The 27,035-nt window shown below is 39.3% G+C and overlaps 1 long non-coding RNA gene across 1 annotated transcript; it reads left to right on the top strand.

Annotated features, from left to right (window-relative positions):
* On the top strand, positions 1-26,074 carry LOC102154405. Its single transcript, XR_005368530.1, has 3 exons — positions 1-137; positions 7,950-8,103; positions 22,678-26,074. It is a non-coding gene; the product is annotated as an uncharacterized LOC102154405 (long non-coding RNA).
* The last annotated feature ends 961 nt before the right edge of the window (positions 26,075-27,035 follow it).

Here is a 27,035-nt window from a genome sequence, read left to right as displayed (position 1 = left end):
CGGCAGGGGTACTTGGCAGCTGCCGCCCGGCCTGCGCCTGCGCGGAGCTGCTGCCGCGTATGCGTGTCCCTCGGGTCTCCGGCCGCCGAGGGCCTGCTCTCCCACACTTACGGCCCCAAAGTATCCTCCCCCGTGAGGTGAGCACTGTGCACAGATCATTGTTCATGCAACATGTGGCAAGCACTGAAACTCCTCTTTATGAATTGCCTTATTAAAGCCTAAAGCATGACTTTTTAGTGGTTTTCATGTGGTAATCCTAACTTTTGAAAACATTTAAATTTTAGAACTAGGGTCTTTCAAACTCATGTCTTCAGACTTAGAAAAATAAACTGGATAATGCTTTTTCTTTTTCTTTCTTTCTTTCTTTCTTTCTTTCTTTCTTTCTTTTTCTTTTTCTTTCTTTCTTTTTTTTTTTAATTTTACTTACTTGAGAGAGGGCAAGAGAGTACAGAGGGAAAGAGAAGCAGGCTCCGCGCTCTGAGCAGGGAGCCCGATGAGGGGCTGGATCCCAGGACCCTGAGATCGTGACCTCAGTGGATGGCAGACGCTTAACTGACTGAGCCACCCAGGTGCCCCTGCATAATACTGTCTTTATTATTTTTTTTTTATTTTTTAAAGATTTTATTTATTTATTCATGAGACACACGGAAAGAGAGAGAGAGAGAGGCTGAGACACAGGCAGAGGGAGAAGCAGGCTCCGTGCAAGGAGCCCGACGTAGGACTCGATCCCGGGTCTCCAGGATCAGGCCCTGGGCCAAAGGCAGGCACTAAACGCTGAGCCACCCAGGCTGCCCATATATAGATATATATAAATGATTTATTAATGAGAGACACACAGAAACAGGCAGAGACCTAGGCAGAGGGAGAAGTAGGCTCTCTGTGGGCAGCTGGAGGCAGGACTTGATCCCAGGCCCCGGGAATCATGACCTGAGATACCCACTCAACCACTGAGTCACCCACGTGTCCAAACAATACTGCCTTTAATGAAAGTTTTAGTATATATAGGATTTCAACTTATTTCTGCCTGACCTCTAAAACCATGTACTTAATCACTAGACTTACAGTCAGTAGACTGAAGTTATTCTGGGTGCTATGCTAGGTGCCAAGAATAGAATAGGGACCAAAGCAGACAAGCTCATGCTTCTTATGGGGCTGAGTCTAGCTTATGCTCAACTTTCTTCTTTCAGTTATAGTCTTTTAAACATATTAGTAATAGTGCTTTAGAAAACTCCATCTTGTTATTTGATAGTGCTTGTATACACCAACTTGCGATGTGTCATTTCATTAAAAGCAGAAGGCAATAATTCTTTTTATCTTTAAATTGCTATGCATTTCGCGTTGGTCACTTGGTACTTGCTCTAATGAATATTTAATTTTATATTAATAGCTTTGACTCAAAACTTATTTTAGATAGGGTGACATGATAATTTATTATCTGAGCTGGAATATCTATCTGATTGCCCTAACTTTTATATCGTGTATCGGAGAAGCGGTTTTGCAGGGCAGCATGTAGCTGCTTTGAGAATATTTGAAATGGGATATGGAGATAGAAAAATTAATCTGATTTTTAGGGGCGCCTGGGTGGCTCACTTGGTTAAGCAGCTGCCTTTGGCTTATGATCCTGGAGTCCTGGGATCAGGGAGCCTGGGATCAAGCCTCACATTGGGCTTCCTGCTCCGCCTGGAGTCTCCTCTCTCTCTCCCTCTGCTCCCCCACCCTATCCTGCTTGTGCTGTCTCTCACTCTTTCAAATAAATAAATAAATAAAATCTTAAATAAAAAGTATTCTGATTTTAGAGGACTTCAAGGTAAATTTCTATTTATGAAAAATATTTTTATTAAAGTAAAAAAGTGGAAAATTAATAAATATTTCTTAGAAGTTCTTTTATTCCACTCACTATCTTTATTAAGTCAGATTTTTGAGAATCACAGCCATATCTTAAAATACAGATTAATCCATTTGAATCCAGTACAGTGGCAGGATTGCTTTAAACATTATGGAAACAAAAAAAAAAATAAACATTATGGAAACAGCAGTAATTGGTCCTAGACTTATAGAAATAACTTAGTCATAAATTTTGGAGCCTCCAGAAACAAGATGAGCATTGCACATTTTCAACTCATTTATCTTGGCATCTGAATTTTAATAGCTTAGATGTTTGAATTATTTCCTAAGCCCTGTTTTGTTTTTCTTAAGTCAACATGAGTATATAAATCAATCATAAATTTTAAAGGACATCTGGAAAACATTTATCTCTGAAATAATTTTATTTTAAATTCAGGACCACATGAACCTTGGTAATTTCTTTTGATTAAGAAAAACTAATAACTTTTAAAAGTAAGTGATCAAGGTAGTATGATATTCCTGAAAGTAACAGGTACATAGATTAATGGAACAAAATAGAGAGTCTAGAAATAGACCTCTACATACATGGCAGAGTGATTTTTGACAAAGGTGTGAAGACAACTCAGTGGAGAAAGAATAGTGTTTTCAAAAAATCATGCTGTAACAAACATCAATATGCAAAAATAATGCACCTTGACCTATACTCTACACCTTATACCAATTTTACCTTAAAATGTACCATAGGCGTAAATGTAAATGGGAACACTATAAAAATTTTGGAAGTAAATGTAGGAGAAAATCTTTGTGGCCTTGAGTTAGGGCAAGAATGCTTAGATACAACATCAAAATCACAGTCCGTAAAAGAAAAATATTGACAAACTGGATTTCGTAAAACATTTTTACTCTGCAAATGACACTGCTAAGAAAATGAAAACAGAAGCCATACAGTTGGAGAAAATCTTGTATCTGAAAAAGATCTTAGATCCAAATTATATAATGAAAACTCAAAAATTAGAAAACAAACAATCCAATTAAAAAATAGAGCAAAGATTTGAACTGACAATTTGTTAGGAAGCTATACGGATGTTGTAAATATGCATGAAAATATGTTCAATACTATTGATCACTAAGGATATACAAATTAAAACTACAGCACGATACCATTATTCATTGATTAAGGTGGCTAAAATCAAAGCCTGATCATTCCTTGTATACAGGACTGGGTGGAACAACTGGAACTCTTATAGTGTGCTGCTGAGAAGGCAAACTGGTACTTTGGAAAACAGTTTGGCAGTTATTACAAGGTTTAACACACACATTACAACCCTGCAGCCCCACTCACAGGCATTTAATTAAGTGAAATTTAGAAAAAAAACTTATTTTCCATAAAAGCCTGTATATGAATATTATAGCAGCTTTATTCCCAATACCAAATCCTACAAATAATACAAATGTCCCTCAGATGGGGAATAGATAAACTATAGTACATCCATACAATAAAATGGTACTCATCCATACAAAAGAATGTATTATTGGTACATGCAACAACATGGATTAATCTCAAATGCAATATACTAAGTGGAAGAAGCCAGATATACCATGTGATTCCATTTATACGATATTCTGAAAAAGTAAAACTATAGGGAAAACTATGAATGGTAGCCAGGCTCTAAAGGTCAGAGGAAAGCTTGACTCCAGAAGTACCACAGAAAGGACTTGGTGGGGGTAGGGGATTGTGGTTGATGGAACTCTTTGTATCTCATTTATGGTGATGATTACCTAACTCTGTGCATGTGTCAAAACTCGTAGAACTGTGCACTTAAAGGAGTGAATTCTACTGCTTGTAAATTAAAGTGAAAAGGAAAAAAATGCATTTACATCTTGATTTTTTAATTTGTATCATCCCCTGATCATTTCTGTGTGTACTAATGTTTTTAACTTCTCTGTGGTTGCCTCAGAAAGGGAATTTCTCAAAGGCACATCTACATTTCCAGTTTACTAATTGTTTTGCAGTTAAATAAATAACCAAAAAGATAGCTAAATGCCACTTCAGGGGCCAAGATTTAGCTGCTTATGTTATTTAAACTATGTTACAAACTATAAAAACAATTAGACTTACTATTATAATTGTACTTTCTGTACAGTGGTTTTAAAAGCATTGTGTGATGTATAGCTTTCACTAATCAGAGCAACAAAGAACAGAGAAGTATCCAACTGGTAATTTCCATTCTTAGGAAACAAGCAAGAAGTGAGTCATTTAAGGGAAGGGCTAATGGGCCAAGAGAATGTCTTGATATTCTTTGGAGTCTTACTGAGCAGGACAATGGTCACACTCACTTTTTCTTCCTAGGCTACATCCAAACACTTATGGTGACAGCAGAATAGAATGGATAAAAAATTTCCATGGAGTACTTAATACTGTGACTCCAACCAGTGATGACCTCTTTTCCCTAGACATCATTGCAAGTTGAATGTTGAATTTTATAGATTTTATTTCCACCACATCCTATGGTGAGAGAAAGAAAGAAAGAAAGAAAGAAAGAAAGAAAGAAGAAAGAAGAAGAAAGAAAGAAAGAAAGAAAAAGAAAGAAAGAAAGAAAGAAAGAAAGAAGGAGAGAGAAAGAAAGAAGAAATTGGGATTTAAGAAGGAAATGAATCAATGTCAAAAGCTGGATAAAATCTATAGAGGGACAGCAGAGTGTTAGGATAGATTATAAATGTTGAAGTAAGACACATTTAGGTTCAAACCCTAGTGTGCCACTTGTTAGATATTTAGGCAAGTTACCTAACATTTTTAAGCTTAACTTTCCTTTTTTAAAAAATTTTTATTTATTTATGATAGTCACACACACACACACAGAGAGAGAGAGAGAGAGAGGCAGAGACATAGGCAGAGGCAGAAGCAGGCTCCATGCACCGGGAGCCCGACGTGGGACTCAATCCCGGGTCTCCAGGATCGTGCCCTGGGCCAAAGGCAGGCGCCAAACCGCTGCGCCACCCAGGTATCCCGCTAACTTTCCTTTTAAATTGGAAATACAATACTCATCACAATGAATTATTGTGAGAATTAATGAGATCATGTAGGGAGCTCAATTTAGTATTTTGCACAGTAAAGATAGTAATAGTTGTTACTATTTGTTGTTATTATTATGCCTATGTAAATCAGCATAGCATAACTAACCTATCTTTTAAGTTTCTATTACTCCCTCTACTTTAATACTCATTAGTGTATGACTTTGGGTATATCACATAATTTTGCTGGTCTTAGTTTTCTCATTTATAGAACGAGGATTAACATAGTAGTACTTATAGTATTGCTGTGAGGATGAAATAATTTAATACTTTTAAAACTCTTAGAACAGTGCCTTACACATAGTAAGTACACAATAAATGTTAGCTTCTACTATTGTTATTGCAATTACGCTGTTTTTATTATTGTCAATCAAGGATTAACCTATACCAACTGAGCACTATTATCAGTCCAACAGTGCTGGTAAAAGAAAATATTTGTAAGCTCTCCTGAATATTAAATTGCATAGTCTTGAGTCTAAGTTCCTAGCACTGAATACTCAAAATATTTGATTAATTTTTTAAAGAGTTTATTTATTCATGAGAGACAGAGACAGAGAGAGGCAGAGACACAGTCAGAGGGAGAAGCAGGCTCCATGAAGGGAGCCCAATGTGGGACTCGATCCCAGGACCCCAGGATTACGCCCTGGGCTGAAGGCAGATGCTTAACTGCTGAGCCACCCAGGCATCCCATATTTGATTAATTTGTGAAGGTGCTCATTAGTAATTCAGTAACTAAATAGTCTCACCTCAACATCTATGACCTGTCAGAATGGACAGTGAACTGGTGAGGAAGAATCAGGAACAGAACAATATTCATATTTTGAGAGAATTAAATACATGGGGAGAAAACATGTCTCCTAGGCTGGGACAAAGACATGGAAGCAGAAGTGGAGCAAGGTACACGTGGCAAATCAAATTTCCACCAGCAGTAGAATAGATACAAGAAACTGCAGTTTAGTAAAGTAATACAATGGATTACTTTTTAAAAAAAGATTTTATTGATTTATTCATGAGAGACACAGAGGGAGAGGCAGAGACAGGCAGAAGGAGAAGCAGGCTCCATACAGGAAACCTGATGAGGGACTCAATTCCAGGTCCCCGGGATCACAACCTGAGCCAAAGGCAGACACTCAACTGCTGAGCCACCCAGGTGTCCCAATACAATGGATTACTATAGAGCAGAGAAAATCAACTCATTATACCTCTCTATCAATGTGAATGAGTCTTACAATAGAATATGGCACAAAATAAGCAAGTCACAAAATAAAAGCTACTGTTATTCCATTTTTATAAAATTTGAAGACAGGTGAAGCTAAATTACATTGTTAAGAGATAACATATGTAAATGATGAAACTATTGATAATGATTATCACAAAAGTTATACTAGTATTATACCCGGGGAAGAGATGGGAAGTCCCCTGAGATATTGATGTTCTATCATATTGTAATGAGTGTGTGTGCATGTGTGTGTGTGTGTGTGTGAGAGAGAGAGAGAGAGAGAGATTGAGAGAGACAGGGTGAGGAGGGAGCTTGGTATGTGATTCACAATAGTTTTTTTAAAAAGTATATGTATGCTTTACACATCCTTTTTTTATGGATGACATATTTCACAATAAAAAATAAAATCAGTTGAAAGTGAATGGGGTCAGGAAGTCAGCCAGCCCAACCAGAGGATATTGTAAGTTGTGGAGTTCCAGGAATTAAAACAAATTGGCTGATATTCAATCCATTTCTTTTTGAGGGCTAAATGGCATCCAATTGGTTGCTTTTCTCCCTCTGTAAGCTTGAAAATCTCACCTTCCTCAATATATAGAAACAAATCATGGAAGTCATCAAGCAGAGTCAAGGGGTCACAAGGGAGGGTATTGAAACCTCCAAGAGGAATGTTACCTCTGACACCTAGCTAGCCAGGCTGAAATCAGGCGCAAGGCAAAAGTGAGGTGTTGATAGCCAGGAGTTGTCTATCGATATTCAGGGCTTCCTCTGCACAATCGAGGCCCTTATTCCAGTTGACAAATGACACCCCACCGAAAGAGATGATGGAATTCATTCTGCTATCAAGGGTATGACTGGAGTAGGGTCTGGTAAGTCCGCAGTAGGGAAATGGAAGAGATCAGGTGAGGATAAACCAAAGGAATGTACTTCTACTAGGAAGATCAGAAAGAGATATAGGCTGATATGTGTGCAAGTTTAGACACTCGGAGTCTATCTCCTGTGTCCAAAATCTGCCCCAGACATTCCATTACTCATTGCTCTTTTCTTTTAATCTTGCTGTCAAGGAAATAAGATGCAAGTCGAGCAGGTGGGAACTAAAATCAATAAGTTTAACATTGTATTGAATGCCTTTAGACTTTAGCCAGCAAGGAAAAAGTTCATTCCAGGCCCCTTATTATCTTTTAATGGCAAACCAGCTAAGACCTGGATATTTGGAAGTATTTCTGTGCTATTTTGGTTCAGCTGAAATCAATCTCTCTCTCAAATTATTCTAGAACAAGTTATGTGTCCACGGCTTAAGTATGAGGAATAGTAGGATGCCATAGCAGATAAATCTTACATTGCTATAATATTTTTTTATTGTTGTATATAAAGTGCTAGACACTTCACATAATTCCTCAACAACCTTGAAAGAATATTTTTTCTAGATAAGAAAACCGAGGATCTGTGAGGTTAAATAATTTGATCAAGGATATAGAGTGAAGCTAGGATACCAACTCAGTATTTTATATATATGTATATATAAAGTAGCCTGAGTTTTTTGAAAACTGTGTAAAGATCACAGGACGCCTTCAGTCTAAATCTGTGCTACAGTCTATGGGTTTGCAATCCTGGACTCATTCCAATGCTGGAGATGTGGGCTTGCAAATGGTTTTCCCTTAAGCCTACAGGAGCTGACTAGCTGTGACTTCCTCAGGGAAGCCTTCCCTGCCCCAACTGGCTCTTGCAGTTGTGCTTTTCTAGTCCTCTGGATAGCCCCATTCTTTTCCACACACTATCTCTATAATTACATATTTGATGCTTTCTTTCCTGCTAGTCTGGAAGTTCATGAAAGAAGGAACCATTTCTGCATCGATCAGCGGGCTCTCTGAAATCTGGCTGATGGAGAGTTGTCTGAAGAAGGGTGACTGAAGAGTGTTCCTGGGAGCACTTTGTGGGCACAGGAATACTGTTTGGCTGGGAGAGAAATAGTAAGCAACTTTTTATAGCCCCATATAGTATATAATAAGTAGTTTATATGTTATTACTTTAATATAAAGATATGAAAATGAGTGTTTATTTGAAATTATATAAAATTCTATATTATTTACTTTTCTTTTATATAAATGTTATGATTTAAACTAAAGTAATAGAACTAGCAGTGGCAATTAGTAATTAATGATAGGGACTAACTTAAAAACCATAGGGGTGAGGAAAAGTTAACAGTATTTTGATAATATTTCTTTACTCTGATTTCATTCTTATTATCTTATTAAATATTAAACTATTTCAGGCTATATTATTTGTAAGATCCATACTAATTACACAGATATTAACTATATCTAATAAAAATAATAATGAGATATTTCTTTCTGAATCATGATCCAGTAGAGTATTTTTATTCTTTCAATTTCCTTTTCCAATAATACCTCTCAGAACTGCCTGCAAGCTTTTCTTTAGGGCATCCCTTTTTTTTTTCTTTTTTGTAGCTGCAAAAGTAAATATAATCAAATGTAAAATTACTTTGCTGCTCTGCTCTTACTAAACCCACATTACATTGATTCCTGATGTCAATCCAACATGATGATCTAAATATTTTCAACAAAAGAATCTGAGCATTGAATACTCGGGATTTTACTCACTAGTAACACCAGGTTTTTAGGCTTGTAAGAATTAGTTTCTAAGTCTCCTGATATGTCCATTCAATTTGAATCCACAGACCCGTTTTGATAGGCCAGCTGCTTATTAATCATAAAACCACTTGGAAGTTAATCATTTAGTTGCCCATATCTAAATTGTCTATCATTTCAAAACACAATCATGTCACCATCACTGAAACCTCTATTTCTCAGGGAAAATGATTTTAAAGCATAGACGTAGTTTGAACTTGTGAAATTAAAGTTGGATTCCAAATAAGGTTCAGTTTTAGTGAAGAAATGAGAAAGTCCTGTTGAACTTGTCTGCCATTTTCTGCGTTTGAAAGCAGTCTCATTTCCAAAAAAAGAGTAATTTCTTTTTCTGTGTATAAGTTTTGTTGCAATCTACATGTAACATTGAACAATTCCTGTGCAGCCCCTTCACCTTTCTGTAGGTTCCTTATAGCCCCTTCTAAGACCAAACAGTTTCAAAGGAATGGCATATACATTTCTGTTTAACTGTAGTCTTTTTTCCATTCTCATCCTCAAAGCATTTGCAAATTAGAGGACATTCTTAGTTTTGTTTTGTTTTTTTAGATTTATTCATTTATTTTTGAGAGAGAGTGTGTATGGGGGTGGGGGCAGAGGGAGAGAGGGAAGAAGCAGATTCGCTGCTGAGCTCTGAATGGAGGATGCTGGGCTCAATCCCAGGACCCTGAGATCATGACCTGAGCCTAAATCAAGGGTCAGATGCTTAACCAACTGAGCCACTCGGGCGCCCCTAAGGGACATTCTCCTTGTGCCACACTTTGAAAATATGATTTTTATGGCAAGTTAATGTTTCAACATCTTTTCTATGGCTGAGAACAATGATACCCAACTTGTAGGCACATGTCTAAGGAGACAATTTCCACTCCTATAGAGCCAATAATCTCATTAAGAGCTTCCATACAGTTACACATTTTACACATTTTAAAAAGTGACCAATGTTTTCATTATGAAAGCCTCGATGTTACAGGTAAATAAACTTTACTCCTTTATTTTTTTAAAGTAGTGTTGTGTACAAGGTGTGTAGAACATTTAGCAGGTAAGATCTCATGTTCTTTGATAAGAAGTTTATAGACTAAGTAGAATTTTTCAAAATTTACATTTGTGTAGTATATCTGCTGAATATACAGATAGATAAGCAAAATCTAGCTCTATTTGAGCAAGATATGAACAATCTTTTGGTTTTTCCATAGTTTCATTAAAATCTTCATAGAAATCAAGAACATGATTTGAAACTCCATTGTCCAAATCAAAATACCTGAGTCAGGGAGAACACTTTTTGTTTCTTCCCATGATTCAGTTTATCACTTGCACTATAGAAAATATGATCATTGGTAAATTCTGACAGCATCTGATTGCTGGTTGCCAGAGAGGGGTGAGTGGTGGGTGAAATGGCTAAAGAGTCAAAAGTCACAAACTTCCAGTTATAAATGTCATGGGGCTGTAACGTACAGCACAGTGACTATAATTAATAATACTCTATTGCATATTTGAAAATTGCTTAGAGTAAATCTTAAGAGTCCTCATTACAAGAATAAAATTTTTGTAATTATGTATGGTAACTAGATATATTGTGGTGATCCTTTCTCAGTCAATGATTCAATGGCCACTATTTCCAATTAAGCATTAGTGTCTTTTGGGGAGATGAAAAAACTATTGATTGATTTAGAAGTGCTTGCCTGTTTCATCCCTAGCTTGTGAGAGCTTTCATATGTGCTTTCACCTTCCCTTCTCCACTATGCTCCACCCCAAATTATTTTTTGCATGTCACCCCAGTATTATACCAACAGTACTCTCTGTTTTGGTTTGGCTGTGTGATCAGTATTTAATAAAGTATTAATTTATTTTTTTATTTTTTAAGTATTAATTTATTAATAGTATTTAATTAAATAAAATTCCAGCAGTGTGAAAGACCAAACCTTGAGCTGTATCTCATACTGGGCAGCTCTGAATCAACATTTTATCTTCAACTGCTTAATGGGGTTCATTCTCATTTTTAGAAAACTTCAATTTTCCTACATGCTGCATGAATAGGAAGCTGTACTGAAAGGGTGGCTCTGACAGGAAATTACAGTGAGTCCTGGATTCACTTAGTACAGCACAATGGAAATAAATAAAAGCCACCTCCCTTCTGTTGGTCCATTTCTCCTTTTGGATGAACAAATGGGAATCATCTTTAGGGCATTATGTATTCACTGAGGGGCTGTGACCTTAATCCATAAAGCCCTATAGAGTTTATGCTTTGATTTTCTTAAAGCCTGCCTCCTTCTATACAGTGTCCCAGACAATCAAAATTGCCCTGCAGTTTGCTCGTTCACAGTTTACAATTTCAGTGGACCTAAGACTGGGCCATCTGGTAAATAGGGCTTGGCACGGAGATTCCCCTTAAGGTGATCTGACTACACCACACAGTTTGCCTGGAAATCTCCCATCTTGCCATAAAGCAGAGCCAGTTTTTAGAATTCTCCTTGGATTATTGGAGAATAGAGTAAGTAACAAAAATATAATTGTTGATCCACTGTAATAAAGTTTCCATGAAGAAGTTACACATGTTTCTAAATAATGGTATTTAGACGGTCTTGCTATTAGCAGGAGATGAGTAAAGTTTAAATTCAGTTGGAGGTATAAGGGAATGAACAAATATTTTTGGAGAATCTACCATATGTAAGGAAATAGATATTTTCTCATTTGACCTTCACAACTCTATGATGCAGATATTGTTGTTCCTATTCTACAGATGAAGAAACTGGCTTAGTTGTGGTAAGGAACCTTTCCAGAGGCCCATGGAGAGTAAAGGGTAGACCTGGGATTCAAATTCAAGAGCATGAGCTCCAGATTCCAGGTCTTTATACTCTATTATCCAGATAATAATCTCTCTCTGAGCTTCCTACTTCTCATCCGGCTTTAATTCATTTCTTCTGTATCCTCTTTATTTTTCATATATTGTCCACCAGCTTGCCATATTTTTCATCATTTCTCCTTTAATAATCTCTTTAAATTCTTCTTTTAATTATTGTGTTTTTAGCTCCCTTTCTCAATCTCCCACAGCTTACATCACTGTCCTCTTCTCTAGAGCCATGTGCTGATGTCCTAACTGGTCTCATATTTATCCTCTTTACCTCATAAATCTGTTCTCCACACATGATCATGTGAAGGAAATCATTTCACTCCTATGTGAAGGAAGTCATTAAATTGTACCATTCAATTGCTCAAAATCCTGCAATGGGCTCATATCAGAGCTTAGAGTCAAATCCCCTCTTTTGACGGCTGAGAGGGTATGGTGTGATTTGGCCTCCACTTTCCTCTCTCACCATATCTCCTGTCACTGCTCCCCAGGCTCATCTCATTCCAGCTACATTGGTCTTCCGCAGGATCTTGTGCACCAAGTTCATTCCTGCTTTTGCATTTGCTGCTCCTTTGTCCTCCCTCTGGTCTTTTCTTGCTTCACTTTCTGACTTCATTTGGGTCTCTCATTAAATATTCCCTGAAGAGAGAGGTCTTCCTTAACTCTATTTCTAAACTACCTGCCAGCTAGTCCTACTGTGATGCCTTACCCTAGAATTTGTCATTCACTATCTAGATTTATGTTCGTTTTGAACATTAATTTATTCTTTTTTTTGTCTTTTCCCTACCATTAAAATATAGGCTCCATGGTGCCAGGATCCTTCTGTCTTGTTTATCACTGCTTTCCAGAGCCTATAGTGCATGGTATAGTAGACATTCAGGAAATATTTGTTAAGTGGATAAAGATATACTTTCATGAATGTCTCAGTAATATTCAAAGTGATCTTAGCAAATCACTTTTCTGGCCTCTAAATTATTTCTTCAGTACTCTTATTTGTTGGATTTTTTAGTTAAACCCCTATTCTAGCAATTGATCACACACTGCCTTATGATGTATTTTGTATTACTTAAAAAATTTGTATACAATATTGCTATAGTTTGTGTGTATCAGGTTTTATCTTGTAGATAAGCACCAGCTGGTAGCTGGTCATGCTTAAGCACGATCTGTACTACTCTTAGTATTTCTCATAGCAACACAAGTTAATACTGCATAGTTGGAAATCATGGATGCTTTGTCATTTGATGATTGAATTAATGAGATATTATTAAATACTTACTATGTACTAGACAATATTCTCAGTGCTTTGTCAATATTATTTCTTTTATCCTTATGACAACAATGTGAAGTGGGAATTTTTACTCTTATTTTACAGACAGGAAAACTATGGTTCAGAAAGAAGAGATGACTTGGTTTATTAAGGTTGTATACCTAAGAAGAGATGAGTGGGTCTTAAACATAGATACTGACTTTAAAACAAATACTCTTTCCACTAAAGACTACAGTTTTGCAGTAAATCTCTGTGAATATATAGATTCATTCACAAAGTACAATGATTCTCAGATCATACTGAACTGACTTATTTACTATGGGGGAAGAGGAACCTGCTGAGTGGAGTGTGTTGCTTTTGATTATTATCTTTATGCCATGTGCTTACAGGGTTATATAAAGAAGGACTGAAAGAGACAACTGTATCTACTCAAGAGAAAGGCATTTAAAAATGCAAAACAAGCAGGTGCAAAGATCAAGTATAATCGTGATTCAATTCTCATTATTTGGGTTCCATATTACTTGAGACTCAAGCCACACTATGTTGCTTTCCCTTTTCCTTCTCATGGCCATTATCCTTAATCAGGCCTGAAGCCCAGAAAAGAGAATCTCCAATTAGAGTTGAGAAACTCAACGTGGAGCCAAAGGGAAAGAGAATCAATCACTAGCTAGCCACATTCCAGTTCCCTACAGTTGTCCCAACCTGGCTATAGATCTGACATCTTTGCAAGCATGACATCGTACAAGGTGCTTGGCAGAACCAAAGATGCTCCCTGCCTAAGGAGCACGTAAGATGGGGAGCAGCATATGGTAGATATTTCGTGACTTGGTGGAGCTTGACTTTTCACGAGATCTTTATATTTGCCGAACTTTCTTATTTAAGCCAAATTGTCTTAATGCGGTTATAAATCACTGGCTCTCCAAGGTTTAATATACTTAAGAATGACCAAGGTATCCTATGTAAGCTAGCAGATTCTAGGGTCCTCATGGCCAGAGACACCACCTTGGGTAAAGCTTGGGAACCCGAGTCTTGATACAAGTACCTCCATATGATTCTGATAACACATTATCCATGGAGATATATCAGTCCAAGACACCCTACCCCTTCGGATATTTTACCTCTGGATTGTGTTATATGTTCCTGAATAATATATTCGTTCTCACATGAGCATGGAAGATCATTGAATATGTAACTGTATTAATATTAGAAACTCAACTCCAAAATGATAATCAACCAGGAAATATCTCTTATAATGATTTATTCAAGTCTTTTCTTCTTCTTCTTCTTCTATGGATTTTAATGCGCATTTTTTAAAATTAAACATCAGCCAAAATTTAGCTTGCAATCTATATTACTAAGTACTAAAAGCTGGCCCAGCATTCTGGCAAGAAGGAATGAGCTGTAAACAGTGCGGCCTGACAACCAAAATGGTGTGAAGTACTCAGATCCCCTGAGGGGAATCTTAGCACTAATGTCAATACTTATTTCTCAGAAGGTTTCTCCAGTGTCACAGTGGGGAAACCGTTAGCACACACACTCTGAGAGGATTTTGATTGCTGCAATACACATATGCTACATCTTCTGGGGATTTTCGTACTGTTTTCATTACACTAAATTCTCTAAATAATTGCAGAGAAACTATATTAGACTATAGAAAATAATCTATGTCACAGGCCTTGCTCTATTTAGCCCATAAGGTATGAATTGAAGCAGACAAATATGTTATTAATGTGATAGACACTGAAAAGCACCACACAAAGGGTATGAACAAAGTGCTCAGACATTGTTAGAACAGAGAGGATGACATTTGAGCTAGGCCAGAGACTATAAGCAGCCTTTCACCAGAAAGAGAATAGAACAAAGGCTTTTCTATAGAGAAGAACGGCCCTAGGATAAAAATAATAATAATAATAATAGCAACTAATATTTATGGAAAACTTATTTGCTAGATAGATACTGTTATAAGTACTTGTTATGTTTTATTTAATTCTCAAAAAAATCTATGTGATAGATGCTGTTATTATTCTCAATACATAGATGAGGAGACCCAGCTGTGCGCTGGTGTGTGGCATGTTCTTGGGTAGCAGGAACGTGTCAGGCAGTGACAAATGGTGGGGAGCAACCTGAGCCAGCAGAGAAGGCATCAAAGGTGGGCTGGGCTGGGCGGAGTGATGAAGTACCTTCATTAGATGGTGAGAAAGCGCTTTACATCAGGGTTTTATTCTTGTTTTTTAAGTTAGTGTTTCTTATTACACAAGTAATATATACACATACTTATAAGACCTGCAAATAGCATACAATGAAAAGAAAATTTGGCACCACAGATACTCAGTTCCTCAGTCCCGTTCCCAGGACACAGCCATGATTACTTGTGTACTTGTGTATCTTTGTAGAAATATTCTATATGTAAGTATCTTCTTTCTTCTTCCTTTGTTGAACACACAGGAACATACGATACAAACTTGAATCTTGAGATTGTCCCATATCAGCACATTTGGCACATTCAGATCTGTCTCATTCTTTTCTACAGCTCCATGTTTTCCAATTATGTGGTTGGACCATGGTTTATTTAACCAATCCACTAATGATAGACATTAAATGTGTTGCCAGTCAGTACACAGTGCTGATTTGAAGATTCTCATCTTTGGAAACGTGCAAGTATTACTTACAGGAGATGCCCCTTGGGGCAGCATTTCTGTGCCCTTGGGAAGGAATTTCAACAGGAGAATGGCACCAACAAGTGGGCCTTTGCGAGCCACCAGTCTGGCGGCTGCGTTGGACAACGGAGCAGAGGGAGGAACAATCAGAAGTGAGGAGACTGGGAGTCTCCTGTATTTCTTTGGGAGAGAACCCCTGAGAGCTGCTGAAAGCCCAGCAAGCAGGCTATTGTAACAGTTTACAGATAGAATCACCTAGAATCACAGATAGAGCCTTTGCACAACCTCTCTGATCCCCTGCCCCTTTCTGTTTCCCACCAAGTTCTTTGCAGCAGATAGCCCCTGTGAGCAGAAAGCGTGTGTGTGCCAATTTTATCTTTGAGCATAAAGCTATATGCTTTTAGTATTCTGAAATCAGTAATGATAGAGGATTGAAGGAGCCAATGAGCAGCAGGGAGATATGGGGAGAAAACCCTTTCAAAAATGTGATAGTCTACGTTAGAGCTCCTGTGTGCTCTCAGTTCTACTGGGGATGGTGAATGGAGCTATCTGTGTATCCTTTCTTTTTCTTTTTTTATACCAATAAAAGCAAACTTACTATCCTTTGCATTCGAGGGTAACTACCATACCCTCATTAAGCCCCGTGACTTCATTCCTCGTCTAGTCATAATCTTAATTACCCCCTGCTTAAAAAAGCTTAACCTACTTAAAGGAGAAATAACAAACTAATCCTAGTTTGACAACACATGTACATTGCATCTGGCATGAGGAGCAGCAGGGTTTGCCTGGCATCTATCGCTGCGCGGCCTCGAGCGGAAAATGCAGAGAGGTGAAGGCTCATGGTCTCTGTCCTCTTTTCTCCCTTTCTCACGCATGGAGTCCCCTTTGGGAATGCACTCACTCACTCCCAGTCTGAGCTCCAGAGACCTCCACGGCCCCTGTGCTCCTGGGCCATCAGCCTTATGCAACAAAAAATGAAGCAGAACTGCTCCTGGTGTGGTTGCAATTCAATTAGAAGTTGGAAACATAAAACTGAAAGCCAAAGATTGGCTGCCAGTCACACAGCGTGCCCTTCTGCCAGGGCACGCCTGCTCCCGATGATATGTACGCCAATGTTTATTCTGTTCTGGAAAAAAAATGCCCCAAGCGGTGCAGCTCATACCGCTTTGGCTCCGAGGGAGACCCGGAGTGGTCGCACGCCTGTGCGGCACCCAGTAGGCAGGTTTTGACTCCAGCACTGCAAGACAGTAGTTGCTGTTTGTGGTGGGGGGCGAGTGGCGGGGCTGGAAGTGAATTCGGCAGCTTGGCTGTCTTCTAGGCAAATTGTGCTCACAATTTGCTTCGGGGCCTCCTAATGTTTCTATTTTAATTACTATTGTTCTTTTTTCCTGGGGGAAGAAGAAAAGAATAAGGAAAATTATGACTGGGTGATGAGGCATATTTTTAGGTGATGAGGCATATTTGTTTTTTAGTGATCACACTGACTTTATTTAAAAAAAATTTTTTTTTAAATTTATGATAGTCACAGAGAGAGAGAGAGAGAGGCAGAGACACAGGCAGAGGGAGAAGCAGGCTCCATGCACCAGGAGCCCGATGTGGGATTCGATCCTGGGTCTCCAGGATCACGCCCTGGGCCAAAGGCAGGCGCCAAACCGCTGCGCCACCCAGGGATCCCCACACTGACTTTATTCAACACATTTCTTTTTCTTCCTGGGGCCATTGAAATTCAGAGCAGGTGAAGGAGCAGGAAAATGGAAGAGGTAAGAAGGGGAGAAGAGAGAAGATAAGGTAGGATCTCTCTTCACTTCCTGCTTACCTGCCTGAAAAATTTCTCCAAGGCAGAGCTTCCCAAATCGGGCATGCTAAAATATTGATCCTTTCAGCTGCTCATAGGTGGCAGGACAGGGCCAAAGGGGCCTCAGCTGCTTTTCCATGTTGCCCAAGTCACTTTCAAATATAATCCTTTTCTATTTGGACCCAAATGTGAAATTTTTGAAGGCTGTCATAGACCGTCTTCTACTCAAATTCTTGGATAGAAACACAATCGTATGTTTGGCCTCATCAAACTTCTCATTTTCTAGGTTGCATGGATGGTGTGTGTATATACACATTCACACATGTATATACATATCTGTATATATATATATATATCTTTATATCTATAGAGAGAATGAGAGTTAATCAAACATACTGGCTAATAGTATATGCTTTGGACTGTAGCAGATCTGGTTTGAAATTCAGCTTCACTTTCTCACTGTGTGACCTTGAATGGATTACTAAACCCCTCTGAGCCTTAGGTTCTTGGGAGATAAATACCTACCTTTCACAGCCATGACTTTGAGCAAGTCACTTAAACTCTTTGCTCTATAGTGTCTCCATCTGTAATAATAGTTCCTACCTCATCATTTTGCTGTAAGGATTTGTATGTTAACTGATGTATTAGTATATCAGTTAATCTATACAAATCACTTAGAACAGTGCCTAGTACCTAGTAAACTATGAAACTGTGGGTTCTCATTATCATTCATCATCATCATCATCATCATCATCATCATCATCTAAAGTGTTTAGCATAGGGGCTTGTATACCTGACAGCTATCATCATCACTATCAGCATGATAATAGTTACCTTTGGGAAGAGAAATGGTTTCTGTTCTCACTACAGAAAACAAAAATGTGTGGAGCTCTGACAATGTGAGAGCAGCTGCTGCGAATGTAGAAGGAAGACCCTTGCTTGGGTGCGCGTATAGTATGAAGTACAAGTCATCGCCGCAGCCTAGGGGATGAGCTCTGATGTGGGATTCTTACCTAGTCAAAAGTCTCTCCTCTTTGTTCCTTTCTTCCCAGTCTCCGTTCTATTCCTGTCTTTTTAAAAGCACTTATCCATTAATTCTGCCCAAAAAAAGGGGGAATATTTGTGTTCTTTGGAGCTCTTGCATGCCTGTTGCCAACTCAGAGTCTGCTGCCAAGGAAGCATTGCTTGGGGGCTCGCTGGCTTCGGCTTAGCATTCCTAGTCAGCTGTTCTCCACATTGGGGATGAAGGAAGCAATGTTCATAGGAGGGTGTGGGAGCAGTCAGCGAAAGCTGAGGTGGGGGGCGGGGGCTAAAGTATTATTATAAACAGAAGAATTACTGACAAATTGAACTTTCAGATGGGAAATTAAAGAAGCAATCAAGAGTGAGTACAGGTGGGCACCCATGGGCCCAGGAGTCTTGAGGCAGAAATACTGTGCAGAAGTGTAGCATGGCACCTTGCTTGACTCCCTGTGGACTACCAGTTGCTTCCTGTCACCTCCTCACAGGAGTCAATGGACACCACCCCTAGGAATCACAGCATAGAGCCACCCCTAGGTGAGGAATAAAGCAGCAATGGCCTCCCTGGTTTATCCTCCTTTCGCCCTGTGCATGCTCAATAAGCAGGGAGCTGGAAGAAGGAGGGCATAAATCAGAACTTGAATATTCCATTTGGGGTTCATTCCACAGGTCGCCAGGACAGTAGCCCTATCCAGGGGCTGGGATAGCTATATGGGCTTCAGACAGACCTGAGCTAAAGTCTTAGCTCTTCTCTGCAACTGAATGACCATGCTCAAGTTATTAATTTCTCTAACCGTTGGGACCTGCATCTGAGAAATGGAGTTAAAGGTAGTTGTGCACCTTGCCTGGTGCCTGAATGAGTTGATGCATAGAAAGAACCCACCACGGTGCTGCAGTACAGGTGCTTAATACATGGTAGCTATTATTACTCGATCATTATCATCAGCAGCATCAGTGCCACATACACACCATTCTTCTGTGAGTCTCCCCATCGCCACCTCTGAGACAAAAATCCTTCCTTTTCTCACTCACATCTGCTGGCAGCTTTCTGCTGGCCTCTCCTGACTCTGTACTTGAACACAGCAACTGATTTTGCGTTTGATCTGGGTTTTATCTGTATCTCTGTGTTTCTTCTCTGTGATAGTTCCTGGACCCTGTGCTCGTCTTGAGCTACCCTGGTCAGGAGTGAGGTTAGGAGAGAACTCACAGTCTCAGATCTCATCTTCTGCTTTCATTCTTCCACAGTCCTTTCCTGCCACATCCAATATGACTGAGGAGTCTTATAAACTACAGATGCACTTGTGGGGCACTTGCTTGGGGCAGGAAAAGGGAAGCAATTCCTGGCTACAGAATGATCTCTGGGAGGGAAGGTGGAAGGGAGGCTGGGTTACACAACAGGGAAAAATGCTGTAAAATCTTGCTGTCAGTAGGTTCTCAGTGGCAGTTATTTTGGTTTCTGGTTTTGGAACTGCTGTGCAAAGTCAGCTACTGACAGTTTGTTGATGCAGGGGGATCATAAGCCCAACTGAGGTTCCCCCAAACCTTCTTCCCTGGGACTGTTCCAAAGGAAAAAAAAAATGCCATTGGTATCTTCTTCCTCAGAAGCCTTGGTAACTTCTCCAATTATTCTGGAAAGTGCTCTGGCCCAGAATTTCATAAGAAAGCCCAAATGAAGCATATAAAAATAATCCTCGGTGGGCCTGCAGAAGGCATGACATGGGATGCTACAGATGGAAATACAGGCTCAGAGGAACTGAGCACGAGTATGAATAGTATCCTCTTGATGGCTTCGACACAGGGTCTCCACGGGTCAGAATGAGGAAGATGTGGTTCGTCCTCTTCATTAGCCTGTGAAGCAGGCATCGGAATAAAGAGTGACTCTGCAACCTCAGGATTCTAAGCCTTCCAAACCTAGCAGATGACTGTGGTAGAAAGTTTGGTTGACTCTGAAATGAAATAAAGAGGAAGAGTTTTAGCTCAGGGTGAGGACTCCGTGTTTGAAGGCTGATTGGATGAATATCTGGATAATACTCCAAGTCTACATGTTTTAGACACCTCTCATTCTTTGCTCCTGAACCCAATTTCAAGGGATGTTATCTGAGAGTTTGTTGAAATGGTGACAACACAATTATGTTTGTCTTCTTGGCCCTACCTGAGTGGTTCTCATCCCCTATGTCTAATGAGTTCTTGTCACGCAGTTCAATTTCTGGAATTACCTAGCTCATAAAAATCTATAAAGTTCAGTGTGTGCTGGAAATATCTAGTTAAGAAATCATAACTAAATTCATATTTATTGTGTTGCAGAGTGGCACTGGGGTCTGCATCCTCGGACTAGAGGGGGCAAAATGATGCAATGCAAAGAGATAAAGGGATTCTATTCTTCCAAAGACAATTTCCTATTCAACATAAGCACCTTAACCTTGCTGGTCAAGCTAAGGACAAACTATTTTTTCCTGTTCTTCTCTAATAAGGGACTCATTCATTCATTCATTCATTCACTCACTCATTTGTTCATTCATTCATTCAATAAATGTTTATTGAGCATCACAATATGCTAGGCATATCCTGATTATGCTCTCATGGAGTTATATTCTACTACCAGGCAATAGACCAATAACCAATGAATATATTGTATAATGCCAGAGGAGATAAGTGTTATAAGGGGGAAAACTGTAGGCTATTTAGCAGAAGACTAGTTTGGAAAGCAAACTACTTGAATAGACAGAAAAGTAGAACATTATTCTACTATTCCAGGCATCCCTTATTCTGTATTGTCTTCCTTACTTGAATGCCTTAGGTATTCTGAAATGATGTTTGTAGGCATTCAACAGAAAGCACAAAGGTGTTTACCTTTGTGCAGATGTGGAGACGTTGATGCTTCTCATAAAGAAGGAGCCAGGACTGTGTCAAGTTTGCCTCGGGAAGGCCAGCACTTACCTCGCATGGGGCTGGGCAAAAATAGGCTTGCAGGGCTGGGTTCCATACATCCAATTTAGTGCTTCTTTTTTAGGATTTAAATATGTATTTTTTTCTTTTTTTTTTTTTTTTTTTTTTTTTTTAAATATGTATTTTTTTCTTATTGTGGTAAAGAACACAAGACTTAAATTTGCTTTGTTACCCTTTTAACAAATTTTAAGTGTACAGAACAGTATTATTAACTCAATGCCCATTGCTGCACATTAAATCTCTAGAACTTTTTCAGTCTTGCGTGACTGAAACCCTATACCATTGAAGAGCAACTCCTCATTTCCCCCTCCCCAGCCCTTCTACTTTCTGTTTCTATAAGTTTGATTTGTTAGCTACTTCATATAAGTGGAATCATACAGTATTTGTCCTTTTGTGATTGGCTTATTTCATCTTGGTATAATGTCCTCAAGCTTCATCCATGTTGTAGGAAATGACAGAATTTCCTTCTTCTTTAAGGGTGAATAGTATTCCATTGTGTGTATACACCATGTTTTCTTTATCCATTCACCCATCGATAGGCATTCAGTTTGCTTTTACATTTTGGCTATGGTGGATAGTGCTGCAATGAACATGTGTGAGAAAATATCTCTTCAAGATCCTATTTTCAAATCTTTTGGATACCAGTTTAGCCACTCTTGAATCACTGTGTAATGTGTTGCCCAGAAAGATATACATGGATCACTCTCTTTGTAATTTGCAGTGATTCTCTGGTTCCTCCAAACCCATGCCTCAAACGCCTGCTATCTCCTAGGCTCTGGGGGACGCAGAGGAGAATAATAATAAAAGTTAATACTTCTATGATGCTGAGCATTCTTTTAAGCTCACCTGGAGAGGCAGGCCCTATTACTATTATAGCCAGTTTCAGGGAGAACACTGAGGCAGTTAACTGGCAAAGTGAGAATGGGATTTGGTCTCAAGCAGTCTGGCCACAGAGGTGCTTGTAACCCTTTTGTAACTGAACAATGTCTCCTTTGCCTTATGGCACGATAGGGCTGACAGACGAGGAGATGACCTCATTCAACAGTGCAGGAATTGCTGCAGTGTAGATAGATACTCATATGATCTGCTTTGGGTACACAGAGCGAGAAGCCCTGAGCTCTGTGAGGTTGGGCAGGAATTTTTTTAGAGGCAGAGAGATTGACCCCTGATGGGCCAATGGAAGGACCAAATGAACAAGAAGATATTTAAAGTACATTCCAGGTAAAATAAAACCCATGCTTTTCCACATCTGTTTTGCACATTCCTACATTAAATATTTGCTGTTCAAGTGCTTCCTACGTGTTAGACCCGATCCTAAGTATTTTACTATTGTCTCATTAATTTCTAACAGAGCACTGACGGGCATACATCATGATCGTCATCACAGACACGAGGAAGCTGAGGCTCAAGAGAGGTGAGGTATGATGCTCAAGAACACACAGCCAAAGTCCAAGTTCGGTTCTCCGGGCTCCAAAGGGGCGCCCTTGACACTCTGAGTATAAGGAGATGACGACTGGGGTGAGTGGCTGGGTGGTCAAGCTCCTCACCCCCGGAAACCCCCCAGGGTGCAATTGTCCAGGCAAAGGTGTGGCGTTCGCTGGTCCAACTTGGCCCGCTGACTGATAAACCTGACTGGAGTACACAGCAGAAAAGGAAAGGTTAAGAAAAAGGGCAAAGTATCAAGATCTTTCTCTGAAGAGAAGAAAGGCGTGCGTCCTCCTCCCCCCGCCGGCGGTGCGGCGCTGTGGTCCGGCGGGTGTTCGGTTGCCCTGCAGCTGCTGTTCGCCCCATTCTAAGGTTGCAGCGCTAGACTCTGTTCACCTGACACTATTGAAAAGCGGAGCGAGGGAACAGTGGCTTATCACAAGGCACCGGAGGTCTCTGTTTCTGGCTGGGTTCTACTGTGCACTTGGCATTCAGAACGCGCTTGTAGATGGACTGCCAAAATGCCAGATTTTTTTTTTCTTCCCTTTCTTTCTTTTTTTTTTTTCAGTCCAAGGTAGGGTCAGATTTTCTCTCCATCCACCCTTCTCTCCCTCCCCCAAGGTAGTAATCGCATCACAGGAAACCTGAGCTCACTTGTTTTTTGCCGCCAGCTCCTATTTGCCTGGAAAATACATTTGCTGGCGAAGACTCCGGGAGGAGCTGCATCCTGATTTATTGCTCTTTCCCTGAGAAGGTTTTGCTTCTGAGAATTCTATTGTGTCAGAACCGAGATGGGATTTAAGTCTTGCTCTAAAGAGACTGCTTTTGGTAATGGGATTAATACAGAGTATATTCTGGCCCCTCCAAGCACTGTGATGTGGCAATTTATTAAAGAGAAAAAAGAGAAGGGATAGTTGTTAAATTGCTTTGCTTGGGACCTTAAAATCCTGCCCTGATCACAATGATGGGCAAACTCAAAGGGTCCACGCTGACGCACAGGTCTTCCCTGGAGCTCTGTGGCACACCCCGTCTCCTAACTCCCTCACACACACACAGTGGCAGGGAGCCTTGACAAAGGGAAAGGAGAGGAATAGGTGTGTTTTATCTTCAGTGACAAACATCCTTCGTGCTTTGTGAATGTGTGTTAAATGAGTGAGCTGGGATTTGGGAGAGTTGGCGATGGTGGAAATGGAAGCAAAAGGCTGAGAGAGAGTGAGAGAGAGAACAGAGGGCCACAGTGGGATGACAAAGCTGATGTCATCACCTCCTTTCTTTTCTCCACCACCAAAATCCTTTACAGTCCTGGTTTGCGAAATGCGGATGTACTTGATATGTTCATTCAGAAGACGACCTTCCTCTGTGCTAAAATGGTTGGGGAGTATTTTTTTGGGGGGAGGGAGTATTTTTAATAGAACTTAAATTTATTTCTACTTTGGTATTCTAAAAGGAACCAAAACCCAATGATACTTGATTGTGAGACAATCATGTAGTCAAGTGCTGGGCAGCAATGGCCCCAGCAGGAGTTTCTTCTTGTAGCTACCCCCGAGGGTTTGAAGAGGAAGGCTTTTATCATTCGCCAAGTCCAGAAACTGTATTTTGGCAGATATGAAGGGATGGGCATTTTTGATAATATACAGAAAGATGAAATAAGGATTACCATAGTTTTAATTATGAAAATAACCTACATCCTTTTGAAGGAACACAAAGTAATAAGCAGTCATGATCATAATTTCTGAATGTGTGGGGGTAGTTTCATACATTCCTAGTGGGGTTTAGACTTCACTCCTGAATTTCAATTTACTTGCAAAGTGTCATTTTTCATCTTCTAACTAAATTGGGGAGCTGAATAATTTGATACACAGTTGTATCTAAATACTTCCATAGAGTGGGGGTAAAAAGATTAAAATGCAACTAGAAAAAAGAGAATCTGAAAAGACCAAATCCATTATGACACCTTGCTGCACATTGCTCATCATGATGCTTAAGCTAGAGAAGATGGTTTGAGTTTTAGTATGCTGAGATCTAGAGGAACATGAAGTGGATCCAGAATCTCTGTGGACATCTTTATACAACAAAGCATACTTGGAAGCATTCCTGGTAAGATCCTGAGACACTGTAAGATCTCCGAGGTCAAGGGCATGTCTCTGTTGTTTGTAGCTCTATTGAGGACACCTAACAGAGCCTTTTTACCCAGTAAGTACTCAATAAATAATTGTTGAATAAAATGAAAAAGGAAATCTGAGACCTTTACTGGGTGAAGTGCTGATGATTCAATGTGAATAAAAGTCGTGTTTCCATTCTCACGCTATGGTGCTGGTGTGGAGAATTTCTTCGGAATTATTCCACAGGTGAGTTTTATTTGCTGAGAAACTTTTTTTTTTCTGAAGTGAATTACACCAAATGAATGCAATTCTTTGATTTTCTATAGGCTGCAGTTAAAAATGTCTAATATTTCTACTGTCATTCTTACTTTATTAATATATTCTACCATTTTTGAGATACTTTCTGTGAAAAATTTTGCAATAAAATTTGATTCATTGATTAGGTTTTTTGGTCCATATTGAGTATGCCAATTTTGCTTTTTCTATTTGTAATTTTTGGATCCCCTTCTGATCTTTATTTGCAGTGAGCCTAACTTTCCTGGGTCAGATTGGAGATTTCATAATGTAGCTGTTGCCAATCTTAATTTATGCTCATTGATTCTACCATTTGTTATAAGTGAGTTAAGAGATCATTAGTGTGTTTTTACATTCTAGCTAATTTTTAAAAAGATTTTATTTATTTGACAGAGAAAACGTGCGCTCAGGCACAAGCAGAGGAAATGGCAGGGGTGGGGTGAGATGGGGGGCTAAGTGGATGCATAGCAGACATCCAGCTGAGTAGAGAGCCCGATGCAAAGCTCCATCCCAAGACCCCAGGATCATGATTGGAGTTAAAGGCAGAAGGCAGACGCCCAGCCAACTGAGCCACCCAGGCACCTTCTTCTAGCTAATTCTTGACATAGTGTGGGATGGCTATTCTGTCTGGAATTAGTCTCCCACATTGTTAACACAGTTCTTCTGATCACTTGTATATTCCATTCTCTCTGTTAGCAGAACAGAGGATCAACATGTCCTATATAATCTCTAACTTTATTGCCTCCCATCACACATTAGGCATCATAAGTTCCAGCCAAATGGTTTTTCCACTGAATATTGCTTTAACTTTTTGATTCCTTTTGTTTATAAGGGGTTTTGGTTATGTAAATTTTTCCAATCTCTTTAGGTCTCTGTGGAGATGTTTCTGAATCTTCCAATCAGAGATAAATTTTTTAATATCTTTAATGGTACAGATACTATGTTATGTTGTTATGTTATATTATTTACTATGATATATTATGTATTGTATTATGTATATGTATTATTGTATTATGTATGTACACTGTGATATATATATATACATATTATATAGGCGACTTTGTCTTATTTTCCACATGTATCTTAAAATTCCTTGAAGGCAGGGTTTGTGTCATATTTATAGCTATGTTATCTGGGATTACTTAAAAAGCCAACTTGAATTCCTCTTTGGACCCCTATCACATAGGCTGGAGAAATGATCAGCCTCATTCCTATTGCTTCCCCTCCTGTCACCATTACTAAAGGTGTTATTATTAGGATGCCTTTATACCACCTGGAACGGTCCTTCCATTTTTCTGTATCTATGCCACATTTGTAGCACACTTAGGGTGTGGGCTGTGGGAACCTTGGGCACTGGGGGTTCCCAGGCCTAGGTTTCTCGGTAATTCATACAGCCAAACCTCTGAGGTCTTTGTCAACTCCCAAATGTGCTTCTCTGATATGGCCCAAGCCCCCACTCCTCTTACTTCCCATAGAATACACATTTTTCTATTCTATGAATTCAGGATATTTAAAATAAGCTCTTCAGTAAGTTTGTCCAAAAGGCAAAAAAAAAAAAAAAAAAAAAAAGCCATCTTTTTGGGATGGCTTCTGACTTCTCAGCAAAATTCTCTGTATCAAGGATATCCTAGGAGCCTGGCTACCTGCTGAGAATGGGAAGGGAAGGGGGAAAAGTATATAGAATAAAAATGAATTAATATTTTTTTGAAAATCCTTCCATAAGCAAAAAGGCTTAAAGAGAGGCTGTGAGATGTGAAACTTTATAAAACTACAGGACACGATTATAGTCAGCTGTTCAACAGGCTTGACTCAGGAGACCAGACAACTCTAAGCAATAGGAAATAGGAGGAAATAAGTACAAGCAGGTGAGCTGCTGGGGATTTGGGAA

This window comes from Canis lupus, chromosome 13 (assembly GCF_011100685.1).
Source record: "Canis lupus familiaris isolate Mischka breed German Shepherd chromosome 13, alternate assembly UU_Cfam_GSD_1.0, whole genome shotgun sequence".
Lineage (NCBI taxonomy): Eukaryota > Metazoa > Chordata > Mammalia > Carnivora > Canidae > Canis > Canis lupus.
The sequence above is the reverse complement of the archived record's forward strand: the minus strand, read 5'-3'. Positions and strand labels throughout refer to the sequence as shown.